Source organism: Epinephelus moara, chromosome 18 (genome assembly GCF_006386435.1).
Source record: "Epinephelus moara isolate mb chromosome 18, YSFRI_EMoa_1.0, whole genome shotgun sequence".
NCBI classification, from domain to species: Eukaryota; Metazoa; Chordata; class Actinopteri; order Perciformes; family Serranidae; genus Epinephelus; species Epinephelus moara.
Window position 1 is genome coordinate 18053576 of NC_065523.1, and position 26660 is coordinate 18080235.

At 40.2% G+C, this 26660-nt stretch overlaps 1 protein-coding gene across 1 annotated transcript in view; it reads right to left on the reverse strand.

The window, feature by feature from the left end:
• Positions 1–25927, reverse strand: part of elfn1a (extracellular leucine-rich repeat and fibronectin type III domain containing 1a) — a 99387-nt gene extending 73460 nt beyond the window's left edge. Inside the window, exon 1 of the mRNA XM_050070202.1 lies at positions 25392–25927. The gene's annotated coding sequence lies outside the window, so the exon portion shown is untranslated. The remainder of the gene's footprint in view (positions 1–25391) is intronic.
• Between the last annotated feature and the right edge of the window lie 733 nt (positions 25928–26660).

Consider the following 26660-nt stretch of genomic DNA (forward strand, 5'->3'; position numbering starts at 1 on the left):
CTCCAGTACTATATCTGACACCTCTGCCTCTGTTTCCTCTCCAAGTCTCTCACTCTGTGCTTTACAACTGTCTGAGTCAATAAAAACAATATAAGGAGGTGAGTGGTTCTCCCACTTGTCCATTTAAAACCAATTCTGGTGTTTTGGGGTAAAGTCAGACACTGCATGGATGTAGAGGCCAAACCCAGAGGACAAAAAATGGAGGAGAGTATATGCAGACTACCCGGGGAAGTGTGATGGCTCATGGCTGTGTATCCAGAGCACATTAAAAAGAGAAGAGAAGCCCGGTTCAGCTGGTCCCTCAAAGCTGCCATTGGCATCTCTCCAGCTTTGTGAGAGGACTTGTTGTGTAATTCCACAAGAGCCTGTTTTCTCATACTTAACTATTGCTAAAAACCAACACGACTGGCAGTTCACAAAATGCCACGCGCCGAATGACAAGAATACGACCAAAAAAAAAAAAAGTTGTGAATGTGAACCTGTCGAGTGAGATGTAAATCCGCCTAAATCTTCTGTGTCTTCTTTGCAAACACAAGCAGTGATGTGCATGAATAATATTACAAAAAATACAACGGAGCATTGTTTTGAATGTGGGCCACATATGCATTGTAAGAAACGCTATCACTCAACAGCTGAGCTGAGATTGTGAACCATGCATAAAATATTCTGCATGTACTGTATTTCACTACGAGCATAAATTCCAAGACTCATGAAAAAATAAACGCTACGGCACAGTATAATGTGTTCTTGCTCACAGCCACTGCTGGCTGTGTGTCCTACTATAATGTCATTCATGTGAGCAGTAGCGAAATTTAAACCTCCAATATGACGCAGAGTAATTACTGGATACAGTGTGATGACCGGATGCAATGGACAGTGGTGCTTCTGAATTAATTAATAAAAAAATAAGGCCTTAATTGTTATTATGTCTTAATCATTCTGTCATAAATCTTAAAAATGCTAAGACATGGCAAGTAGGATTTTCTGAATTTTGTTTTTTCTTTTGCATTACATAGCAAAATCTCAAAATAATTGTTGTCTATTTAAAAAAAATGATGGTAACACTTTACCTGAAGGTATCTACATAAGGGTGATGACATTACCAGAAGATGTCTTTGTATCAATCATTATGTCAACTTGTCATAAACACATTTCTTGTTAATGTCAAGTTGTTATGACAAAGACATCTTCTGGTAATGTCATCCTGGTTAATGTCAAGTTGTCATAATAAGGACATCCCAAACAAATTTAATGTCAACTTGTCATGACAAAGACAACTTCTGATAATGTCACTTTAATTGATGTCAAGTTGTCATAATCAAGACAACCCAAACAATGTCAACTTGTCATTACAAAAACAGAATGACACTTAATGACAGCAGTCATAAACGTTTATGACATGTCCATAATGTTTATGACAAGTTCATGACAGTGTCATGTCTTAGTTATGACAGTGTCATGTCACCCTTATGGAAGTAAAGTGTAATTTACTGAACACCTCTTGCATTAACTTTAACTTAAAATTGTCCATTAGCCCATTGATGGCGGTCATTGTGTCCTTTTTCCTTCAGGTTTTGTTATGTAAAATTGGTCTTCAATTTCATTCCAAGAGGCATTTAAAAAGTCTGAAATCTAACTGGCCTTAAACTGTACCTTGCAGCTGAAACTAGAAAAAAGATGCTCATATACACTGCTGTAACATAAATCATATAAGTTGTATTAAAATGCAATCACTATTCTATATTATTTAGTGCCGTTTTGCTTTATTTTCTGAAAGTTCACAGTGACAAACGACACGGGGAAAATCCTAGCCATGACACGTGACAAAGGCCCTCAGTCAGATTCAGTCTGAGGACATTGTGGTAACATGGTATGTGTCTTATATTAGGAAGCCTCATGTGGTTGGGGCTTGCATGGTTTGTGATGCATATAAATGCAAATGAATCATGGCAGGGCAGTTGTTTCTATAGCACACCCAGGCAGCTGGCTTTGTATTGTAAAATCCAGGGAAGCAAAAACACTTTTTCTTGGGTCGTTTTGTTATAAAATATGCTTATTTTAAATTAAGGATATTGCAGGGATCTTAAAAACAAGAAAGATAAAACTAAAGATGATACACAGACACAGATAATGATAAGATAATACACAGCAGAGGTTACAGTTTACAATGTTTAAGCAAATTAATGGTTTGATAGTAAATGTTTTGTGCAAATAATCAGATTAAGAGAAACTAAAGGTTGTAATGAGCTCAAGATAGTTTAACAAAACACTTTAATCTTATTACAATTTGTTTCACAGGGATTACAGAAGCCTTTAATTACGTCATGTTAAATTTCTGAAGAAAAAAAAAAGGGTAACAACATTAAAATGATCAACACATGGCCTTGGCCTCTGTGATACTACACGCTATTATTACACGACCATAAATGAACCAATGGCATGTGAGGCTGTATCTTTAATCTTTTCTCCACAGCCCAAACAGAACATAAGCCCACTAAGTCCATTTGCAGGGGTCATTTTACTATAACAGGTGTCTGACGCAAAAAGGTCACCTGACCTCTTCAGTCCTCTTTAGAAATTCTTAGCGAACGTCTCAAAAATGATGGCCCTTCATCTCTTGCGTGTGCTTCATTGTATTGTTTACACTCAGAGATGAAGATATTCATGAAGCTCACACCTGGCGAGGCTCCAGCCACTGTTGTGCAAGTTCACACTTCACAAGAGTGAGCTCAAAGTCCAGTTCACACAGATTAAAATATACTAGCTCCCATTCATAGTTCACAATTTGAATTTTGAGCTATTCTTAAGTAGAACCTCCTCCTACCGACACATCCATCCCCTGCCCCCTGTTACTGTCACTGCCCACTTCCCAGACTAAATTCATTACTGTACACTTCTTGAGAATCACAGACAGAGATTACTTTTAAAAGCCAAGCCAAGTATATGTATGACTGCTTGAACAATGTATCCTGTTATGCAGATGCAGTGGAAATTTAATTGAGCCTGTATTAACCAAATTATGCTGCAGTTGTAAATACATAAAATGCAGACTTCAAATGCTTTCAAGTGAGCTGACTCCACCACTGTCTTCATCGCAGTCGCTATGGCTGAATGAGTTATGATTTTAGTTTTGTAGAGAGCATGATACAGAAAGCCATCCTTAATAATATTAAGACATTGGAATTGGAATATGGGAAAAATGTTTTACATTTCTGTTTAAAAAAGTTATTAATATATGTTAATAGTATACAAGAAATGATAAACATTATTATGATATCTTTATAGGATAAGAAGCCCAAGTTTACTTTGACTTAATGCAAAATTTAGCCAACAAAAACAAAACCAAGTGATGCCTTTTGATGCTAATAGACAAGCTTAGCAAAGCTCCGGGAACACAGCTGTTGCCTCCATAATCTGGCGGGTGTGCTGCCGGGGATGGACGGCCTTGGTGTCGACCAGTTTGCTAGTGGATTTACGGAGTGGAAGAGGAAATTGTTTGAGGGGAAAACAACAAACAAGAAACTTTTTTTGGCTCGTTGCCAAGTGTTGGCAAGCTAACGACTATCAGGACTGTGCATCTTCCACTCCAAAAGTGCAGCTGCAAGCTATTGCTATACTTTAAATGCTGCATTCATATGCTCCTTGAATGACCCCACTTCTGAGTTGGAAAGACGTTCTGTCTTCAGCATGTTCATGAGCTTTAAGTCATAATGTGGAGGCAACATGGATGTTACAGAAAGATGTGTTTTATTACTCAGAGCATTTCAAATATGTTGATAACAGTTTAAAGCTTTACAGTAAGCTACAGAGATTTTGTCCCTGACTTGTGCTGCATCAGTACATCCTGTGAAGCTACTAAAACATTGCTGCACCTAAGTAATGCTAATACACAACTTTTCCAACTAGTCTAGAGGTGTGTCTCAAATCACATACTTCCGTAAGTATACTTCTATGTAGTATACTGTGCTCACTATGTACTCATTGGCGTAGTGCGCAAATTTTCGAAAGGGTAGTGTTGTCTCAAACCAAACACGGCTGTTGTGCACACACCGGACGTGACGACCGCAAATTAGCTAGTTAGCGAACTAGCATTGGCATTCGCGTTATCGTTTGCGGTACCAAATCATTACAGACTGCTAAATTAAGCCAACAAACATACTGCTGGCTTATACCTGACAACAGTATAGTGGTGCTTAGTGCAAAAAACACATGTATTTGTACAATGCAGCGACGTTCACGGTCGCACAGTCCTCGGCCGCTATTTCCAGTTTGAAAAGTGGTCTTTCCCCTTCCACTACGCAGCCAAGATGGCGACCATTGAGGGCGAGAAGTGTCCATAGTTCCACAGTCAACTTCTTGACGGTTTTGAGTGCACCATCCGGGTACTCATAGTGCACTGTATTTTTCCATACTTCTCAGTGTGAACGCACTTATGCACTCAAAATAGTAAGTGTAAGTACAGAAGTATGCGATTTGAGACACAGCATAGGTCACTCTACGTGGACAGCAGCTAACGGTTACAGCTTAATACCATATTACAAATTACATGTGAGCAAAATAGGCATTCATGTGAATTTTCCTAGTCGCAAACTCATTGTGAAGATTATGACAACACATTAATGCCGGGTAAGTGTTGTTTTATTTTTCCTCGGACACACATAAGTAGGTGGGGGTAAAGAGGGATAAAAGGCAGAGTCTCTGCGCCCAGGTCTTGTTGCAAGTTGCAAAGTGGATGCATTCACTTCAACGTTCATCAAAAATATGGCCATGTTCAATGAACAGCGCTCTTTTAGCTTGTTCATACACAACATTGGCAGTAGCCCGTAATGAGTCATCTATAGTCACTACTGTCAACTGTTGGACAAAACTGCAAGTTTGCACACTTTGACGAGTTGAGAATTATTCCAGGGGAAAAAACTTCTGATGAAAGCTGGGACAAGAGTACAAAGTCACATCGTATCAGCAAGTTCATTCTCCCAGAAAACTCAACTTTTAATCAATGAAGCAGAATTGCAACAAAAGTTCAAATGTCTCTCTCTTATGGGAGGTCCCTTCAAACTTTCAAGCCCCCGCCTCAGACCAAACCCTGGCTGCAGTCCGAGCTGCAGGACGACAGCCAAGATCGCCTGCAGGACCCATCTCCAATCTATGAGCTTTTACTCACTGATGTATTCAGACACAAAAAACTTTAAAAGCTTTGATGTACATGCCGGCCACCAGCGAGTGACGTACTTTTAGTCTGTGTTTCATTTTTAACGACTGAGACATCCTGTGCTCTTTGTATGATAGAAGCTGCACAGTGTCACCACTTTGAACACTGTCCACATAAAAGATTTACGCCTCATGACACATTTTTTTTTCTCATTTCTATTGCAGGTTTCACACAGGCAATTAATGTGGAAAAGATAAGTACGCTTTGAACTATATGTGCTCTGTAACATAAGTGAGTCCACTTCAGTCTTATAGTGGCACTGTCTCTTAAGCAACGTTAGAAGTGTGTTGCATACAAGATTATGGATTATACTGTGTACATTAATTCAGTGAATTAATCAATATAGCCAGGGTTCATTTACATGTTCCACTTATTAATAGCACAGTGCCTGAGATGTAGTTGTATGCAGTACTCAGTGTCAGTCCAGCCAGAGTCATTCACACTGTATATCTTTGTAATGAGATCAGATCAGCCAAATGGGAATACTGAAAATCCCTAAATAGCAAGAATAATGAAAAGTGAAAGATCTAACATTTTTTAATTATAAGTACAGTGACACTGGCACGTAGCACTAGGCATAAGCATTTAGTTTAGCAAATCAGATTAGACAGAAAAGGATACAGTTAGTCAAGCTTGAACCTCTAATAACAGGGTGCAGAACCCAACGTTCACCACAGTGTGCACTTTTCTTCATGGACATATCCACGTCCTCTGATGTGGATTTATACGCTGGTCAAAATGGATTACACTTTTTAATCAGGCTCATATCTTAGAGGACTATCAAGGAAAATTAATTGAAATTTCAACCTCTTTTCCGCTGTGATTATTGTAATTATAATAAACCCAATTTTTGCATTACATTGCTATATTGAAGGGTTGTCTCCCACGCATTTCCAGGAATATGTTTTTCCCCATTACAGAGATGACTTATACTCTCACTTAAATACATAATTAATGCTGGCAAGTTGAATTTATTATTGATTAATGGAAAAACCTTGTAGCTCCCACATGAATAAGGCTGCTCAAGTCAAATTTATATGTAGTAATATTACAATTAGAGGAATCATCACAGTAATGGTTGTGATGTGGGAGATTTAGTCAGTGGTGGAAATGCTTTCGATCATTTCCAAAGAAAAACACAAGTTCATCATCGTGTAAGGACTGGCATTGCTGTGACATAACAGATGTACCTCTTTGAAAACTTCCCTGGAGGAGGGACCGGAGGCACAACACAGAGGATTTGACAGAGGGACTGTGCCTGCGGCAGATAGGATTGAAGTCTGAGCAGGCACACCCGCAGGGCTAATAGGCACTCTGGCCCTCGAGGGAGGCCCTGTCCTCGAATAAAACATACAGTATACACTGTAGTAATATTCACTGCTCAGGCTTCTTCCTGCAGTTCATCCTGCTATCCACAGAGGATATTGAAGGGCCTGAGTGGTGGTCTTCTATTTAAATGTGACAGGGAGTTATATTTGCAGTCCTTACTTTAAGACTGTAAGATGATACAGTAAAACTATTAGCTGAAGAACGGATGGCTACAGCGCAGACAGCTCTTACTTATATTCCTCTTAAACACTTCTCATTTTCCCAGGAGGTGATCTAGTACTGCAAGGTATGTCTGCTTTGAGAAAGTTTTCCCCTCTCTGAAAGCATCTACAGTACTTGTCTACTCCCAGTGTGACGTGTCCTCTGGAGGGAGGCAGTATTCATCACTCCCAGGTCATAAGGTGCCTTCGCTTTCTGTATCAAATCAGTGACAAGAGGTTCCAAGCCAAGGAAAGAAAAAGAAAACAGCATGCTCTTCCTCTATTGTTTTGTGCACTGCTACATACATCAATGTGCAAAGAAACTGTATTTCATCAGGTGTATTTCACTGATGAAAATCCACAGCGAGTGCAAGTGAGCAGAGATTTGGGTACAATATATCATGAGGTGAGCACTCTGCTCCACCCTTCTTTGCAGGTTATTTCCTGCCATGACATCATGAGACTTTGGTATTCATCAGCTTTCTGAATAGCACTTTGACCACGAGAGAGCCATGATTCTCTCCATTTGTTCTGGCTCTTGTAATGAACTACTTAAGAAGAAGATCATAAAACTCAAAAAGCCCATAAATTTAAAGTTTGAGTGGTCAGATCCTTTTTTTCCCGTGTAACTGCAGGCTAATCAGTTTAGTCGCTCACTTGCATGGTAGCCTGCAAATTGCTTTTCCGAATGCATACCTTTATAGTGATAATCAGCCAGCCTCTTGATTCAGCAGCAATGTTCCAATCAAACACTCAACAAGCAAAAAATACGGAGGCGAGGACATGCAATGATTGCCTCTGTCCCACTGTGATGTAGTATATGGATTTAGCCTGCACATAGGCTATAGTGTGGAGGGGTGAATTATAATTTACTTCAATAATATGATTTAACTTGCATGATCAAAACCATGCACAGGAAACTGGTAAGTCACACACACCTCAGTAAAGGCAGCAGAAACTGCTGTACACCATACATCACTGTCAAGGTGTTTCTGTGCTCTCTTTTATCATTTTGATAATTTTATTGAGCCTTATGATTTTGATTCTCTGCTACATAATGACATATGCAAACATGCATACGTGTTTTGCGTTCTTTTCTTTCAGGTGTATGTGGAATTTGCCGGTGGTTCTGTCAGCAGGTTGTAAATCTGAAGCTCCTTGGCACCTGTATTTTGCCTAAAGTGGTAGGAGAGATTCTATATTCAGACAGGTTATGGAGAGCACCCAAATTTTGATTTTTCTTTTTTTAAATGGAAGCTTCCAAGCCGACAACAGACTAAATCCAATACCACTCCTCCCTAAAAATGAACATTATACAGGATATACTGAATAATAAGCATGCCTTAATCTTGTTATTTCTTACAAATTGTCTTCTTTCTACACATTTCTTTGTAAAATTCTCCTAAATGAGGCTGAGTTTTACTGAGATTTCTGTGCACAGAACAATATTAAAGCAATGCGCTCTCTTCATTCTTCTCCGCTGCACTGCTGGAACACCTGAACTTTCTGTTTGTTTTGTTTTCATATTGCAGACTTAACTCATCTTAGGGAAGGGCAGAAATCCATTTATTGAAATTGCTAACGTAGGGAGCACCTCTATTATTATTTAGCTGCGGCAAATTACTGAGTACAAGATGGCTGATGATAATAATTTGGTTCCAATGGTGCCTGCTTCAGTTTTTGATCAATCTAACTGAATTTGACAGGCTGCAGCTGAGTTTTGTTTCTGTGTAGGGAGACTTTACAATAAGACAGGACTGACAGATCTAAATCCAGTGGACACTGTTGCTAGTTCTAATTAGGGATGTCAACTAGAGATACTGATAATATTTTTGACCAGTTCCGCAAGTCGGTCTATGAGTTAATTTTGCTAGTTTTCAGTTTATTGTGCACCAGCTGGGTCTGGTGGGATCTAGCTAGGAGCACTGCTCATTTGGTGATTACCGCGAGTAATGTTACCCAGCCCAACAGCATTGCTGTGGAAACATGGTGTCCACACTCAGGTCTCCCCTCCGCTCAATCCAGTGAGTGACAGCTCAATCTTGACCCTTAAACTCCCTTTAACATTACCCATGTTATCGCCGTTGGCTCTGTTAGCACCATTAGCAGCATCAGCAAGGCTAGCGGTGCTACTATTTTTGATGATGCTAAAGTGGCTTTGCACCTTAAAATGAAGCTGTTTTTTCACCAGTGCTACCTGGGAAGACCTAAGGGTGGGCAGTGGTCACAATGTTTCCATGTGTTAATGCAGCTAGCCGCCCGTCTGTTAGCAAAACCAACAGAAAACAAAAAAGGCAAGACATTTACGACACAAAACATTAAAATCGCTTTGAGATGCAGCGCTGAATCTCACTGAGTCAATGGAAATCGAAATCATTTCACAATTTTTTTTGCTTGAAAATGAACTGGTTAATTAGCAGTTAATGGGTGTCAAGCTATTTAAAAGCAAAATTAACCAAAACTGACATCACTAGTTGTAATGCTAAATTCTGCTGATTTTCAGTGGTTGAAGTTCTGACCTTGGTTTAGTAATGATATGCACTGAAGGTGGTAAAAACATCCTACACTGTTAGCTAACCTCAAGCTCTTCTTTAGTTCCTATCCGTTCTATATGGCACGTATTCATCAAATCGCAAGAGACCCTGATTGTATATTGTATTCATTGTGCATAGCTTCACACAGATTCCAAGTGGTCTCACTAAAGAAGTGGGAAAGCATAATTGGCACACAGGCTTTACACATAATCTCCATATTTATTTGAGGAATAACACCTCACAGGCCTGACAATCTGGCACCCCAGATCCGTTCTCTCTCTGTGCTCTGGTCTCACAGTGGGTGATCACCAGGCTGAGCTGATTCGGCCTGAAAGACAGCGCTGTTTAATGAGCAATGGAGGGCGTGAGCGAAGAGACAACAGGTGGGGCGTCAGATTGATGCTCTGCAGCTGGGAATGGACCACTTTTCTCGCCAGCTGTCAGCCTGGATAATAATCATTAAAAAAGTATGTTCGCAAAAGTGTTCATGCCACCAGGACATTTGCTTGTGAGCTGTTGGGAGAAATAAGTTATATTCACAAGATGTTCATATTCATCTGGCTGTTGTTCAGAGACATCAACTCTCAGCATGGCACTTATCCAGGTAAATATTGATATGTTTCTGATTCGCTGCTGTAAGCAGCAAGCAAGCTGCCAAGAAAGGTCCTGCATCCGATCTGAATCATGATCTGTAGTATTTGGTAACAGCACTCTGAAAACTTGGCACAGTGCAACACTGACTTCATTGCTCTGGGCACACCAAATATAGTGATTTTTTCCAGTTGATGTGGCTCAGTTCAGTTATTGCTTTGAAAGTCCAGCGTTCTGCCTTGCTTTGTTGCTCTGCAATCAATCTTCTCTGTAAAGGACACTTTTTTTTTTCTCTCCAAACAACTGCATTGTTTAATCAGCCACAAAGCTAGAAACACAAGTGACTCAGTGGGATTCTTTACAAACACTGTGAGTCTTAATTAATTTATCATGTTAGTTGTTTCAGGGTCCCTTTTGCAAGTCATTGTGTAAAGCACTTACACCAAGGCCTTTTCAAGACTGCATTTAAATGACTGGGTGGAAATCAGGCTCTTTGAATAATTTGCATCATATTAAAGGCTCGGATAGTGTCAATGAACACTATGTCAAGTATGCAGCGACGCTCTCCAATATGAGTGTTATGGTACACTGTGGCCTGCTAATGGTGTGAATGCTGGCACATTTTTTATAAGTGGATGCTAGTATGTTTGCTCCAAGTTTGGAAGCAGTTTCTATGGTAACACTGTCCTATCTTCACTTTCTCACTGACAATCTGTAGATTTAGTCAACTGATTCACTGATTAGAAATGAAGTAACTCTATTCAAGCCTGTGAACAGCCATTGCATCGACACTCTGGAACATGCTGCGCTCTTTAATCATGACAAGACACATGTGCTTAGGTAAGCAAAGTTGCTCTCTTGCCAACACTTAAAAGCTATTCAGCATCTTGACAGAGGTGCTTAAAGGCTTTTAAGTATGAGGAGATGCATTAGAGGCATTCTGGCAGTTTCCACACTGTAAGTCAATAGCAATCAAAAGACGTTTTACTTAATTATTTTCTCACAAAACTGACCTTTGATCCCCGCAGTACAAACAACCAAGGTCATCCTCGGGTTGCAAAGGCTAGACATACTGTAAGACTGATGCATTTATTGATGAGTCAGTCTCCCTATTATTTACAACCTGCCCTTCTCAGCTGCTCTTTAAAGCATCTATCTTCTCATTGAATTAAGCTTGACTTTGTGAATCCGCACTCTCTGATATTGTGAGCTTATGGTCCCTGTAAGAGGCTCAGTTGAGGCCTTGATGCCTCGCTCACTACAGTTGTGATTGTCGCACAGTAACAGAACAATTAAAAGTCTCAAAAATAAAAAAGTGGGGAGTTTGAGTTCTGTGTCTTTGCTGCCGTCTTTCAGGCAGCAAAGACACAGAACTTCAATAATAAAGCAGATGCCGGCATTGTTGTGTGATAAAAGCCTTCTGTCACAACAGCTGCATGCTGAGTCAAGAGGCTGTTATTGCAGGAAATGGAAATGATCATTCACAATCACGTGTGTAGCTTTATTCTTCATTATAAATGAGAATTAAATATCCACGCCACAACATATCTCTGATACAATCAGCAAATGTTAAATAAGAAAAAAAGTATTTATGCCAAAATATAGCAGTATGTAAAAGGATGAAATGTAGTGGAGTAGAAATATAAAGTACAAATAACTCAGATTTGTACTTGAAGGGACACTGTCAATTTTGAACCAGCTTTGCATCATAACAATGTGGGCAGTGTGTGTAAATGAACAATGGTGCGCCAGATCTCCTTGCTCATCTGTCAGATCAAATCCGCTCGATGATGCATTTTTTAGATGACGCTGGCTCTTGGGCTGTTACTCAAACTACAGATTGTACTTTGGCATTTTTGTATGCCCGTCACCATGGACACAAAGAGTAGAGAAGCAGATCAGGAGAGATATCGAGCCCCCTCCCCTAAAATGTCTTCAGAACAATATTTTAATGCACTGCTGGGATGTAACATGAGAATCTGTGAACAGGAAGTGGGCGCCATATTGTTTCCTGTATTGTGAAAATGGAGGCTGAAAATACTGATATCAAATGGTAAAATCAAGCAGTGTTGATCAAATATGAACAAAGATTCTGTGTTGCCTATTTCACACCTAAAATGTTTTCAGAAACATGTTTTAGCTTACAGTTTAACTGTAATACTATATTGTTTGTTACCAGCTGGCTGCCATATTGTTTCTTGTGTAAATAAAAAAAATGGACAAGCTTGCATTGTGTCACCCACCAGGAGGAGCATTTATTGGTTCGGTGCAGTGCATTCTGGTAGTAATAGGTTTTCTACCTCTTGAGCAAAGGCAAATTCCACAGCCCTTTTTCTCCATTTCCTTTGGTCACAGCACCAATTTCAAGCATGTGTGTCTTTCTTCTGCATAATCGGCTAGTTTTTTGAGAAGACCATCTTTCCAGCAGTGAAATACCATTTTAAGTGTAATGCTTGAGTCAAACTGAATTTAAAATACTGGATGATTTGATGTTTTAGCTGTTTTGTAATGTCCTGATATTGTCCTGATGTGTTTTATGAAGGCTTCCACTTTCTTCGTTTTGATTATGACCCAGGTGTCATCCACATATCTGATATGTGGGTAGGTCCAGCCATCTAGCCATCTACATCAAACTGGAATAGTCATCATTAAACAGGGGAGATGGCTTACGACAACCACTTATCACCAACTTACAATGCAGTCTTGAGATCCCTCCTCAGACAGCTTAACGCCCCTAACAACACACATGATTGCCAGGTGGGTCAACGACCTACCTGCGACTTCCCACCAGTCTGTTAGAACTGAAAAAGCCTCTTGGATGAGAGGTGAAACATCTTCAAGAAACTCAAGCAAGTCCAGTTGCCTACGATATAGCACTTATGATCCTCTATTGAAACATGCCTTTTCTATTACACATAGCAGACTAGCTAAAACTAAATATCTTAAGCAAAAAGAAGAGGATATTTATTTTAAAAGGGAGGTTCTTTTTTCTTAGACTATCTGTAGATTAACATGAAAGCCTGTTTCTCAAGTTGCTGTCTAAGAAAAGTGGCAAAAATAACCATCCAATCTAAGTTGATAATGTTAGCAAGTGACACATTTGGTCACAGAAGTCTCTGCATTCCTGTGATTAGAGGAACACTGTCTGATGCTGACCAAGATAACCTTGTTATTTGTGTCAGCTGGATGTTTGTGGGGGTTGCCCATCAGCCATCAAGCACTCAGGAGCATTGCAGCCTGTCCCCTATATGGCTTCTATAGAGCTGGCTCAACGGGAAGCAATAGGCTTGCTCAAATCATCCATCAGACGTTTCCACGACAATGCAGTCGGCTGTGGTGTGAAGGAAGATTAAGGGATGACCTTCACACAACATCAATGTGTAGATGCATCCTGGACTGATCATCTGATTGCTCCTTGTCCTCTTGGCTTTCACTTCAGATGATTGTACACTTAAATGTTTGTTCAGTCGCTGAGGGGCAATTGGGTGCAGAGAAAAAAAGTTCCCCAATCAGTCCCTAGAGTTAGTAGAGACATTAACCAGTGACAGTGTGAGTTGACTCTGAGGGGCGAGAGGTCTTTGAGTTTGTTTATGAGCATGACAGGACAATGCTGACATCATTTTGATTTCTATCATTTCTTGTAGTCTTTTGCTTTTTAGTGTTGTTTTTTAGAGTGTATAGTTAGAAACAGTCTCCAGATCAGAGGCGAGGCCAGAGGGATGGCCAACCACTGGTGCGCCCCCCACCAGGGTCAGAAGGTCATACTGTGGGTTGGCTTGTTAGTATCACAACCTCCATATGATATGATGTAACATTTTTGGGAGAACATCCACAGAGAGATGAAAAAGACCACAAAGAGACACTAAACGTTTTGTGTCAGTCTGGGAGTCTTGCTTCTTCGCAGCATTAGATGGAAGGATTCTACATGTGTGTGTGCGAGGGCTCATTGTCTCATAATCTGTCAATATTTATCCTACAGTTTAAGGCAAGTTAGATTTAAGAATTTTTGAGACTTTTTAAAGCCACTCAGAATGAAATTAAAGACCAATTGCATAATAAAAAGCAACTGTGTATGGTTAGGGAAAATTTTGCCTAAATGCTGTTGTAAAATAAGATACTTTTTCATGTCGTGGCAGAGACAAGGGAAAAACAGAACTGGGAAATACCTGACATTTGTTGGCGAGTTTTCTTGACATGCAGGATTCCTCTGCCTTGATCCTCATCATGCTGAGTGTGAAAAACTGTTTGCATAAAACACTGTAGCCTGGTATGCCTTGTTCTGGTTTCCGCCATGCCTTTTGGAATTTTAGTTAAATAGCCAATTTTCACCGAATTTGCATTTCACCATGTTGTCTAGAGTACATTGACAGCTAGTTAGCGGACAGTGGATCCTCTGCTCTGAGCATCCTGGCTGGAAACAAAACATGGGTGTTGCTGGTTCTGCTGTTCTAATATGGTGACGTTAATGTGAGAGGCATTTGGAAGAATTTACCAATGACTGTTAAGCAGGTTTATGCTTCTGCATACCTACGACGCAGAGGGCTTTGTAGAAGCTTTGCGTCCCTCTGTGACCGATGCAGAGACGTGACGTGCACCTCCAAAAAATTGTAACCACGTGTCGAGGCAACGCAGACCCAACGCAGACCACAAGAGCTATGATTGGTCCTTCAAACTACATCATTTCAGGCATTTCGCAAGGTTTCACTTCCTGCTGCAGTACCACAACCCCGCCTTTACAGACCATCAGAGCAGTCGCCTCTCTCTTCGTCGTCATTGTAACATTTGTAAATAAGAACATTTGTTGTTCAATGTCGATCATTTCGAGCTCCAGCAACAGTCCTTCTCTCTCAGTTGCCATCTTCACTATGACTAGAGCAAAGCAGAAAGATAAACAAACAATGAACAAGCAAGGACCATAGACGTCACAGAGTCTAGGTAGGTATATAAGAGAACACCACGCCCCAAGCGCTCTGGCGGGGAATTACATAGCGACATAGACCAACAGGACGCAGAACTATGACACATGGCACACAGCAACTGTGGAGCAACTGCGTGCACTTTGCGTCGAGTATACGCAGAAGTATAAAAAAACTTTTACAATGCAGCGTCAAAAAAAAAAAAGGTTCAGGAAATCTGTCTTACCATCTCTTGATATTTTAAAGACTTCTGAGAGATTGATTTAACACATTTTAATGCAAATTAATACCTTAGTTTTAGATGATTAGATTCAGTGCCTCTTAAGACTTTTAAAGGATCTGCAGGGACCCCGCTTATTACGCTTTATAAACATAAGGACTAGATCTAGGCAATGTATTGATATTATTATGATATGATGATATGAGACAAAACATTGTGTTAGATTTTGGTTATCTTATTATTGAAAGCGTTGTCTTTTCCTGCTTTTAAAGGCCTTTTAGTACAGTGATGTAATTTTCTGAACTTACTAGATGGTTCTAGCTGTTCTATTATTTGCCTTTGCCTGCTTATCCCCATTACAGATGATTATTTATCAAAAATCCCATTGTGTAAATATTTTTGTGTTAATAATCAACCTTAAAATATCATTACAGTATTGATATTGAGGTACTCTGTTGGCGATATCATGATCTTTGATTTTCTCCATATCACCCAGCACTAATTGTAACTATTCATAATGTACAGTTTATTATTGCCAAGAAGCAGGGCGTCACATTTTTACCAATTTCCCAAATGTGTCCCCTTCATTGAATCTGTCCTACCCCCAATTTAAAAGTTTTAAACCCGCCCCCGCTCTAGATGTTATGAGTGACTACTACTTAAGACATGTGCAGCAATTATGTACTGTAATTGTACGCACCAAGCCATATTCACAGCTCAATTGTACAGCCTGTAGCAGGCAGAATAGTCTAACAAACTCAAAAGTTAGTGCATTGTTTTTGACTTGAATGGATTGTGATTGACAGGCAGACTTTCTAACATAATCACAAAAAAAACTGTAGCTGTTGGTTGAATGATTTATTTTGGAGACAAAGACACAGAAATGGGACACATACCTGGAAGCAGTGTGACTGTTTACAAGCAGAAAACAGAAGTAAAACGCCCCCTCCTGTCTCGTCTTCGCTCTCATGCTGTGCGTGAATTAAATTTGAAACGGTAAACAGTGTGAGCTTCTTATAGAGATGAGTTACCTTTGCTAACTGGATTAGAGGTCTTCAGAGTTGTTTTATTTGCATTAGGAGTTTGACTGAATGACTCTGAGAGGGTGGGCAAAATCGATCAGAAAAAAAATATGTCTCGCTGTGGTGCATGTAAGGATAAACTATGAATTAACATTAAAAGGATGAAAAACTGTTACAGAAAAAGATGATCATTTAACAGTATTTGGAGATATTGAACACTTTTGCTATGCAGAGACAGAGGAGAAGCTGCGAGTGGGGAAAAGAAACACTGAGGGTCAAAGTATTTAAGTGTTGCATGCTGGCAATATTGAAGACAAAGAACACATTTAATGCTTCGTATTTGCAGGAGATGTTTGCAAAAGTCATTGAACAGGTTAATTTCCTCAGTGCATCATTAGTGTGTCATGTGTTTACAAGCGCTGACTGGGGTTACTTAACACTCATGGGGAGGAGGGCCGTGTTTTGATTACCATGATGCGACTTTTGGCACTTATTGACCTCAAAGAATTTTTCTCACCGTTTGATGAAAAGCATTTTGCCTTCAGTGTGGCATGTGGGAGCGACTTTATTCACGGAGCATCTGTCATCTATAAAGGCTGTTGGTTTAAATTTCATAATTGGTAGGAAACTGCAAACTGCCTAATCATGCTGCATTACCAATCAGGGATCTAATCAGCTACATTTTCTAACACTGTTTGTAACTGCGCTGAAATCTAATGTAATTATCTAAACAAAAGATGTGCAGCTCGCAGCGAAACACAAGATCCAAAGTCTGCCATATAAAATGACTTTAATTTGATAGACTGACAGCTTAAATATATTTTCTTATTTGGTGGACTTTGAGTGCCTTGGACTTTGCAGACCTACTCCTTGGGTTTTATATTTCCCCAAGGAACCAATTAATGTGATCGGTGTCCTGTCTTTTCAGTGAGAGAGAGGAAGAGTGTGTGTATTAGATAGAGAGAGAGTATGTTTGTGTGCGTTTTGCACATGTGTGCCCATTTCGGTGTCCTCTCGGAGATAGAGTACCAGGACTTCCTTAAAGAACTTGTCAGCCATTAAAATGATGGATAGTGAATGTAGTCTGATCATTTTTATGATCGTAAAGATGTTAAACTTTAATCTATGCTATAAAACAGTGTTTCCACTCAAGATGATCAGCTACATCCAATAATAAAATATACGTCATAATGGCACATTGGCACCTTTGTTCATTCACACCTGACAACACCCTCACACTGAGCATGTTAGATGTAATTCATGAAAACCTTTCTGCATATTAAGCAGGTGAGATCAGCACTATTCAAACTCAAGTCTGCACCAAAAGCTGTTAAAAGAAATTAGGGATGCACCGATCTGACTTTTTCAGTCCCAATACAGATACCTGTGTTTAATTAATAAGTCACCGTGTGGAAGTGACTTAAACAGGAATTAAATTTCCAGTAAAAACAAAACAGCTGCATAAAATTATAACAAAATGCAAACATTAAAGCTGGGGTACACAGTTTCATTTTGGTGTCATTGGGCAAAAATCTCATAAAAACAGGATTCCCAAGATCATGAATTAGAAGAAATGAATGAAAAATAACAATAAAATGCCCTCCAGGTCTGTAAATGGTTTAGAATTAACAGAATCTTTTGGAAAAGTGTATATCTACATTCTTTTGGCTGTTGTTAATAGAGGACAATTACTACTGATGGATTGCTAATATGCTGCTGCAGTACAGTTACAGTCCTACAGTACATGACTGTTGTCTCCAACGGCAAATTGCATTGACATCTAAAGCGTCTTCAGTTGTCTATCCCCCATAAAGGGATGTGGCCTTGACGTTTTGCGCAGTACCCGTCTGTGTCTTTTTTGTCTATTGGCATATGCAGCTAGTTGGTGGTGGGAATGTCTGAGTGAATTTACAGTAGTTAGCAATTGCTCGCAGTTTGCTTATCCACAAACACCTGGGAAGTGTGTGTTTAATATTGTGTGGATGTATCGCTATACAGACCTGCCCATGTTAAACTACTATATTATAAAGTCATGGAAATAGTGTAAAATATTTTAAAAAATATGGTAAAGTTTGGAAAATGTATCCATAAAAATGTGTAGGAATGAAACAGAGCATGTGCGTCAGAATAGCAACGAGGCGTTTCTAAGATGAAGAGAAAATAGTTATCGCCTAATAGTTTAGCCTTTTGCTAACTGGAGCTAAAGGCTCATGACTGTGGCTTCACAATTATATTTATGTAGCTAATGTTCGCTAGAGGCTCAAATCACAATGTGTCCTCCACCTCACTGCCCTGCTGCTATGGACCACCTCACTGGGTGGAGAGTGGGCAGCAGCTCCGGAGACAGACCCCAGTTGGGCAACCGACATTTCTGACCCCCTGCCAGATCAGCAAACTTTCTGTTGCTGCTGTTGCACAGGTTAGACCCTGTGCTGCTGCTGGCCACCAGCCCAAGTGGTGAGGGGGCAGTCGGGCCATGAGGTGGCTTGCTAGTTAATTCTTGTCTCATTGATAAACAGAGACAGAAAGAAAAAGGGCAAGAAGCGCTGAGCGAATAAGCTGCGTTCAACTGTATAATAACGTAAGATAACATACATTTGAATGTGAAACAGAATGTGAAACACTGAGTTACTTTATGGTTGTCTGGTGGGAGGGGCTTAGGACAGAGAGGCAGGAGCTGCAGGAAGAGGGTGTATTTTTCAAATTTTGTCTTTTTTTTCTTGCCTTTTCCAGATTTCTGCCAATCCCAGCTCATAATAACAAGTCCTAAACTACTGCAAAAAATTTTTTATAAAATCTTTAGTGCATGCAGCAGTGAAAACTGTAAACATTGAACAGTATCGTCCTGATACCCCATATCAGTAACAGTACTGGTGCATCCCTAAAAAAGTAAAACAATGCAGGCTTCAGACCTGTCAGGTGAAGCTACTTTGTATTGAGAACTCAGGACGCTGTGTTATGATACATAATTTCCCTCATCAAGCTGCAGTATAATACAAGTTGGCCCTTTATTTTTATAGCATCCGTCCCATGATTGATGAAGCACGGTTGCAGTCTGGACTACACGGCGTATGAGACTAATTCTCATATCCAGTTATTCATTCATCATCTCTTTGTTTGTCTTGACTGCCACAGAAGGTAAAGCCTTTGAACAGTCACCAGATCACACTTTGTTTTGATCCTTTCCTGGCATGATGTGAACCAAAGGAACTTAATTATAGACATAATCACACCTGTATCTGCAACCCACGTAAGTACTGTAATGATAGGTAAATATGGTCTTCATAATTGCTATTACCTCATGATTGACACCTTATATGTGACTCTGAATAGAATCCATTCATATGGGTCTCCTCTGATTATTTCTTTTGTATTTTTAAAGTCTATAAATCAATACAGACAGATTGTATTCTTGTGTTATACCATTAATTTTGTGATTTCACTGTATTTGGGCTTTAAGATGTCATAAATTGGAGATGTATTTGATCAGTTGTACATATTCACCCTCAGTCGTTTTGATCTATTGTGCTGCGGGGCAAGGAGAAAAAACAAAACAAAACAACAAAGCTTTTGCATTTTAAAGAAACTAGCCACAGCAATTAATTATTAAAACTATTGAAACTAATGTGATGAATAAAAAGAGTTCAGTTTCATAAAAAGAAATAGATAGGATAAGAGCTTTTTTTGTGCCACTACTTTGTGTATATGTGTGTGTTTATGGACAATGCATTGGTGTGTGCTGTGTTCAATTCACAGAGGAAATATGTTGCATACGGGCCTCACAGAGCTCCAGCAGCCCTGCATATTGTGAACCAGCTCTATGTTTGTGTGCAGAGTATATCTACAAACTTTACTTTATGTGTAAGGTTTAATGTTAAAAGTCCCTCTAAAAGGTGACCCACACACCATAAGGCGCAGCGCATTCTGCTACGCTCATCAACATATGCATAATCTGATGTTACAAAAAGCAGGAGTTTAGCAGAGGCGTTCAGGGACGTCCCCTGACGCACTAAAAACCCTGCTTCTGAAGTGAGCTTTGACAGAGCTGTTATGTATCGCCAGCTTTAATGGGCTCTCATGTACAGGGTATTCATCAAGCAGAGCAGGTGCCTGCAGATACACTGCCATGGTGTTTTGCATCCCAGCATCTAATTACTTTGCCGAGAAGATGGCAAAGAAGAGACAGAGCAATGTTCAATACGCCTCACTCTGCCATTTCATGATGCTTGTTTACTAAAGGGTTTCATCTATCATAAGGCAGCCAGCAGGTGGCTGGGGAAACTACACAGAAACGTTTCTGGCACTCTTGGGTGGATTAATTTTTGTGCACTCCTAAATTAATTATGACTGATTCACACCCTCGAGTGAATCCCTACATCACGGGGTTGATGCCCACAATCTGTCAATGGCACAGCAGCACATTCCAACTTCACTGTCTCCCGCCTGCTTCTCATGTACATATATTCTCTTAAACTCATGTGGGTTGATTGGGTGTTGAGGAATATGTAAAAATCACCATATATGGCAGTTATCTCATTTTCTCCTGAACTGTAATCAGCACATAAGATGCAATAAGTAGGAGAAATGTAAGCACTAAGCCATAATGTTACACCTGCCATGTTTTTTTATTCTAAAATGCACCTGGAATGCGAAGAGCCATCGCTGCCACTTCCAATAAACTCTCCTAAGTAAACTCAAATACATTCTTCCCTGAGATGAGTCCAGGCCACAGCTCTGTGAACACAATGAGCAGTTAATGACTCATGAGCTGCTGAATCAAGGTGCAGTTTGCTAATGTTTCTTTTTTTTTTTCTCATCCCAGCAAAGGTGCATCTTTGTTTTGCACTGGTTGAATAAAATGTACAGGACAGCTGTATTTAAGAGCCACTGGGTTTTCAGCCTTATCTGCTAGCTACAGCCTTTATTAGATATTGGAAATCCTCAACCAATTGCCTCCTTTCCTGAATGTTAAGTTACTGTCAATAGCATTTCCTTTTCATGTCTGTTGTCCTGAGGCACAAGTCAGACAGTGTCATTGATGATGCTGTCCTTCGGCATAAAGAACCCTTCACAAGTCTGGCCACTGCAGAAACTGAATTTGAATCACCAGGAAATGAAGATTCAAAGTACATTTCTGCAGTTCTAAAGCATTCATGGCCGTATGTTTTCAAAACTAAGATAATAAGTGGCTGACAGCTCCGGTTAGCCACTACACCATCAGACAAAACCAATGAAGGTTATCAAAATTCAACAATGGACAGCAGCAGTACTGTAAAATGTTACATAACGCCACTTTTTTAAAAAGCTTTAGTCCTTAAGGTTTCAGTCCTGGTTGGTTTGGTGACGTTTATGTTTACTAGTCGTGGCTGTAAGTGCAGTTCAATACTATTGCTCTTTTGCCTTTAGAAATATGACAAAAAGGGGACACCCCTAGATCACCTGGTAGAGCGTACACCCCATTTACTAAAGGCAAAGCCTAAGCAGCGACCTGGGTTCTGTTCTGACCTGGGGCCTTTTGTTGCATGTCGCCCCCGCTCACCCCCTTTCATGTGAGAATCAAATATCACAATATTTTCTTTTACCAATACCTCAATATCGATATTGCAAATTTTCACAGTGGGATTTTTGGTAAATAATCATCAGTGATGTGGATATAATGCAGCCCTGTCTCCTAGAAGTTGTAATTTGAGATGATGCTAATTAACGTACTTGACAAGTTGCAAAAATGTTGATACTGAATGTGTAAGCAAAATGGACACAAACCTAGGGTTCTTGTGTCAAGGTCCTGCACTTCGTACAGCAACAACATAATTAATACAGCAGTTTGGTAACAGACAAATATCATTTCTAAGGTACAAGGCTGTATAAAGGTGAGCGGGTAAAGCCAAATAATAGAACAGCTAAAATAGTCTGGTAAGTTGGTAAAATAACTTCACTTCACTGGTTGCAGCCTTTAAAGCCAGGAAAAGACAACACTTACAATGTAACGATATCCATAATCTAAAATGAGTCTCATATCATGATGTCGATATATCAATATATTGCCCAGGCCAAATGAGCTAATAAAAGACAAAAAAAAACCTCTCAAAAAATAAAGAAAACAAAAGAACCACGTATGTATCTGTTTACATCCCAGCCAAACAAACATCTTAATAATTTAAGCCTTGCATTTCCTGCGAGTACTTCACAATAAAAGCCACCTTGTGTTCTAGAGTTGAATGCTTTTAATGTGAAGAAGCAACAGTAACTTCACTTAACCTTGATACAGCGTTAGGAGAGTGAACAGTAAACACTGAGGCTGATGTTGATGAGATAACATTGAAAACAGCAACACTGGATTACACGCATGCATCATTTCCTGTAAATCCCTTGTGCGTGTGAAGGCAGGATGTATACACAGTGAATGACAATCGCTGACAAGATGCAGGCCATAAATAATGATACAAAACGTGGTTTGATTTCATAAAAATTTCCAGGATTATAACCATAACGTGCAATGTCCTGTTTGGTTCAATGTGACTATAACTTAATTACTGTATGTGGGCTTTTCCCTGTTCAAACATAACTATATATCTGCTGCATCCAACCCACACATTTAGCACTTACTGAGGAGGAAATTACATTTTTGCCTTCCTTTCTTTTGTTTCCCCTCTGTGTCTAATTTCCACACCTTACCATTCTTCACTACTGAGGGGAAAAAAGAGCTCAGTCCTTCTTTTATAAAACAGCTGAGTGTCACATGGGACTCTTGAGACTGAGGTGGTGCAACAGCTCTTGTAAAATAGCACGCACACACACACACACACACACTCACAGCACAGGAAGTTGCTGTTTGAATCTTTACGGTTGCGGAGAGCTGTGGAGCTCCAACTGAAATATGACACGCTGTTCTGCCATATGTTCCACAACTCTGTCTGCAAACCCTGACTGGTCCCTTTGATTACACTTTGCACATTGTTAGCCATATAACCAGAGTGTTGCAAACATGTGGTCGGCCAAGCTTCGGTAACTTTTCTGCAAAGTGACATCAGTGTGGCAATGTAAACATATTAGCACAAACAAAACTGAAGAGGCTTTTCTCTTTTTCTACCGACGTGTCCAGCACACAGCGACTTTACACTTACAATGGGAGGCACCACTGAACCTCAGCACACACACACAAAAACACCCACATCATCACTGCTATATACTGACTAAGGAGCAGCAGTACATGGTAGATAAGAAGATGATTATATGGCTTATGGAAACATGGGGAGATACAAAGGATAATGACATCTGGTCCCAAACTGGGGGTGCCACAGTTACATGCAGGATGTGTTTAGATTTTAGGTTTTAATTCTCCCAAGCTCTCCACAACTATCTGTGTACACTCACAGCACAGAATGATTTGCCTCTAAAATCTTTCTCAATTTAGAGGAATGGGTTTATATCACACTAACTCGCTAACAAAGAGTTTTGGATGCTTCAATTCAAGTCGTCCACAGTATAGAGCTGTGGAAAACTGTAATGTGTGCTGCCATTTCCATTTAGAAAGGTTGGTCTCATTTCCAAAACCGCTGTCCCCGTAGGATATCTGTCTCTCTCAAACAGCAATTTATCGAATAGGGCAGCCTCGTCTTTTCCACTCCTCACCGTCATGAGAAGCTGTAATTCTCTCTCAGTATCCTCAGCACGATCTCTCCCTCTCTTTCTCTCTTTCTCTTACTCTCTCTCTCTCTCCTCCACAAAGAACCAAGCTAAGGCAACTTGCATACAAAATAGCTGACTCAATCATCCAGCTGCATAATCAAGATAAGGGAGACGGGGACAGGAAAAGGGAGATGCGGAGGCTAATGCGAGAGACAGCTTTAGCAACAGCAGCAAAACTAAGATGTTTTGGAGCAGTCATAACTCGAGACATTAAAAGTTGGGAAGAAGTAAGATGGTGATTCACACTGATGGTAAAGAGGGCTAAGCTGGGGCTGATCTTCTGTATGAAATGACTGGAACGAAGGCAGCCGCTGACAATTAATACAATGCCTGCAGTTCAGTGGTATGAAACAGATTGTTTGGGCTTTAAATGCGCTCCTGGCTTTAAATGTCACTAAGACAGAAACATTATTTAACCGGAACAGAGATGATACAGCACTCCTACACCTACGTCTATAGTGCAGCTGAGTGGAAAGCCAAAGAATTCTTCCTATGGGCTTGTCATTTCTTTGGCTGTTGTGTGACCGCAAGTGCAGGTTATATTAAACCTGGCATTGTTTCAGCATTTTTTTAAAAACCCCTCTATGCTTTGGACTCCAGATCCCTTCCAACACCAGCAACACCACCTCCTCCTCTGACAGAGAGTCTTCACTCAGAGCTGGCTAAACATCTTTGAAAATAAGGCCTATACTGACCCTAAAAAAAGAAATCAATACATATAAAGCTTTGAGCAATACAAATAAATTAAAATGCCTAGCGTGCAGTTCATAGTATGCATTTCCCAGACAGATGGCACAGACGCAGCAAAATCCTCAGCTAATCTGAGTGAGACAGCACAGGACTGTAAGTACAAGACTGGGTAATGACAGCATAATAGGTTAAGGCCATGCAACACCCTGATCATTTATTATTGGTGTTTTAAACTGTTTGGATCACACAGATTTAGATGACATATATCAGATTCATTAAACTGGCTCTCACTTGTAGTGTAGGCTGAGTAGGCCTAATGCTGAGGCAGGGAAGCTGTTTATTTATTTATTTATTTATTTATTTATTTTGACTAATAATCAGACAAAGTACAAGATAATGTTCACTCAGATGTGGATCAGTGTCTTTGTGTGGATCTGAAATAAAGTTCAGCCCGTGCAGGTTGAGTAAAGCAGCCAGGGAGCTGTCCTTGGTGCTGAAGCCACATCTCAAGCGGACGGTGTTAGTGGAGGTTTACAGTTGCAAAGTACTACTTTCCCTGGAGCTGTATCAGGTGAAGGCTAATCTGTTGTGCCAGAAAACGCACCAGCATTCAAGTAAATGAATATTCAGAATCATATAACTAAAAAAAATAAACTTGAATAGAATATTTGCAGCATATGAATCGCAGTGGAAGCGTAAAAGTGCCCTCATGTCCCGTCCATAGTGCATGTCAGCTTGTAACGCTCGCAAAATCCACCGACCTCGGCGTGATGGTGCACAAGTTCAGCCGTGTATTTCGTAAGCTGTGTCTGCACTTAATAAAAGAAGTGTTTCTTTATCCCTGCACACAAAAGCCGAACAAATATTCTTTAAAGCATTGCATTTTAAAGATCCACCGCTCCCCCTGCGTGAATGCAAGACACATAAAGTCCAGTGTTCTGTCTGTAAAGTCTGCGATATTAAAAACATCCACACTGTAACAGCTTACCTGCTTGACGATCGCGCAGCAAGAGCCTCTTCTCATACAAAGCTGGCAGCTTACTGTATGTCACCACGAACACGAGACATGTTCAAAGACACTGAAGATGTTTCTGTTGGATAATATTTAAAAAAAAAATGAGTAAAAAACAAACAAAAAAAGAATCCCAGTTTTTCTGTTTTCGGTTTGCAGACGCACAAAGCAGCGACTGACTGCGTCAAGGGAGAGTCTCAAAGATCCATTTAGCGGTGAGTGATTTAATTCAGGGCTGAGCTCCTCTCACCGCTCGCCTTTATGTATGCTGAACAGACCCGGAGCCCTGCTTGGCTTTTTCTATTACACCGAGAGCTGACACCGGCGTTTAACCACAATCAGAGGAGGCGGGTAGTCAGGAAGGTATTACTGTATCAGTTGGGGGAACTGCGGGGAACGAGTACGAGAGGAGCGCATGTTGATCCTCCAGTCTAGCCGAGGCAAAGTTTAAATCTCATAATAAGATTGTTTGTCACCGCGAGGCTATAAATGGTGGCGGGTTCATCACGGATGCCGGGAGGGTTATGGCAACTCCTCCGGTTGAAGTGAAAATCGCATGATAGCCCGGTGTATTATAAACACTGAATAGGTTTCAAGTTAATGAAGACAGTTGGAGTGAAAAGTATCAGCTACGTCACACGAGCTCGAGGGCTTCAACAGCCAATCTATGAGCAAACTTTTGCTCCTTTCTTTTTTTTTTCCTCCCTCTGAGTACTGGGCTGCACCACCGCGCTGGAAATGGTTTTGAATTGCTCAATTTCACAGTCTGGTTGGGGGCATGTTTAATTTGGTATTGCATGAAAGAAGATAATTTTCCCCCACACACACATGTCCATTGGTCCTACCAGCAGGGGGCCTCTTAATAACCAAAAGAAGTGCTTTATATGTCCATTTATTACTGTTTGTTGACTGAGATTCCTAAAACATGTAATGAGACTGTGTCTTTCTATTTCCTGTAGCATCACCTGGACATTTTTGTAATATTCACATGCACATCCTTCCAAATTGAATAGGATTGCATGCTGTTTGTGTCATGACAGTGCGCAGGCACACTAATGTAAATGGAAACCATTAACTAGTCCCCTTAGACAAGTAAAAACTGCCACACTGTGATGGCAGTGGTCTGTAAATTTCAGGATTAAATGGAGGGGGTTAGTGAAAGGGAGGGGCCGGGGCAGCTATTGAAGTAGCCCATACTTCACTGAAGAGGTCAAGCCTTGGTCTCTGTGATAGTAAATCAATATA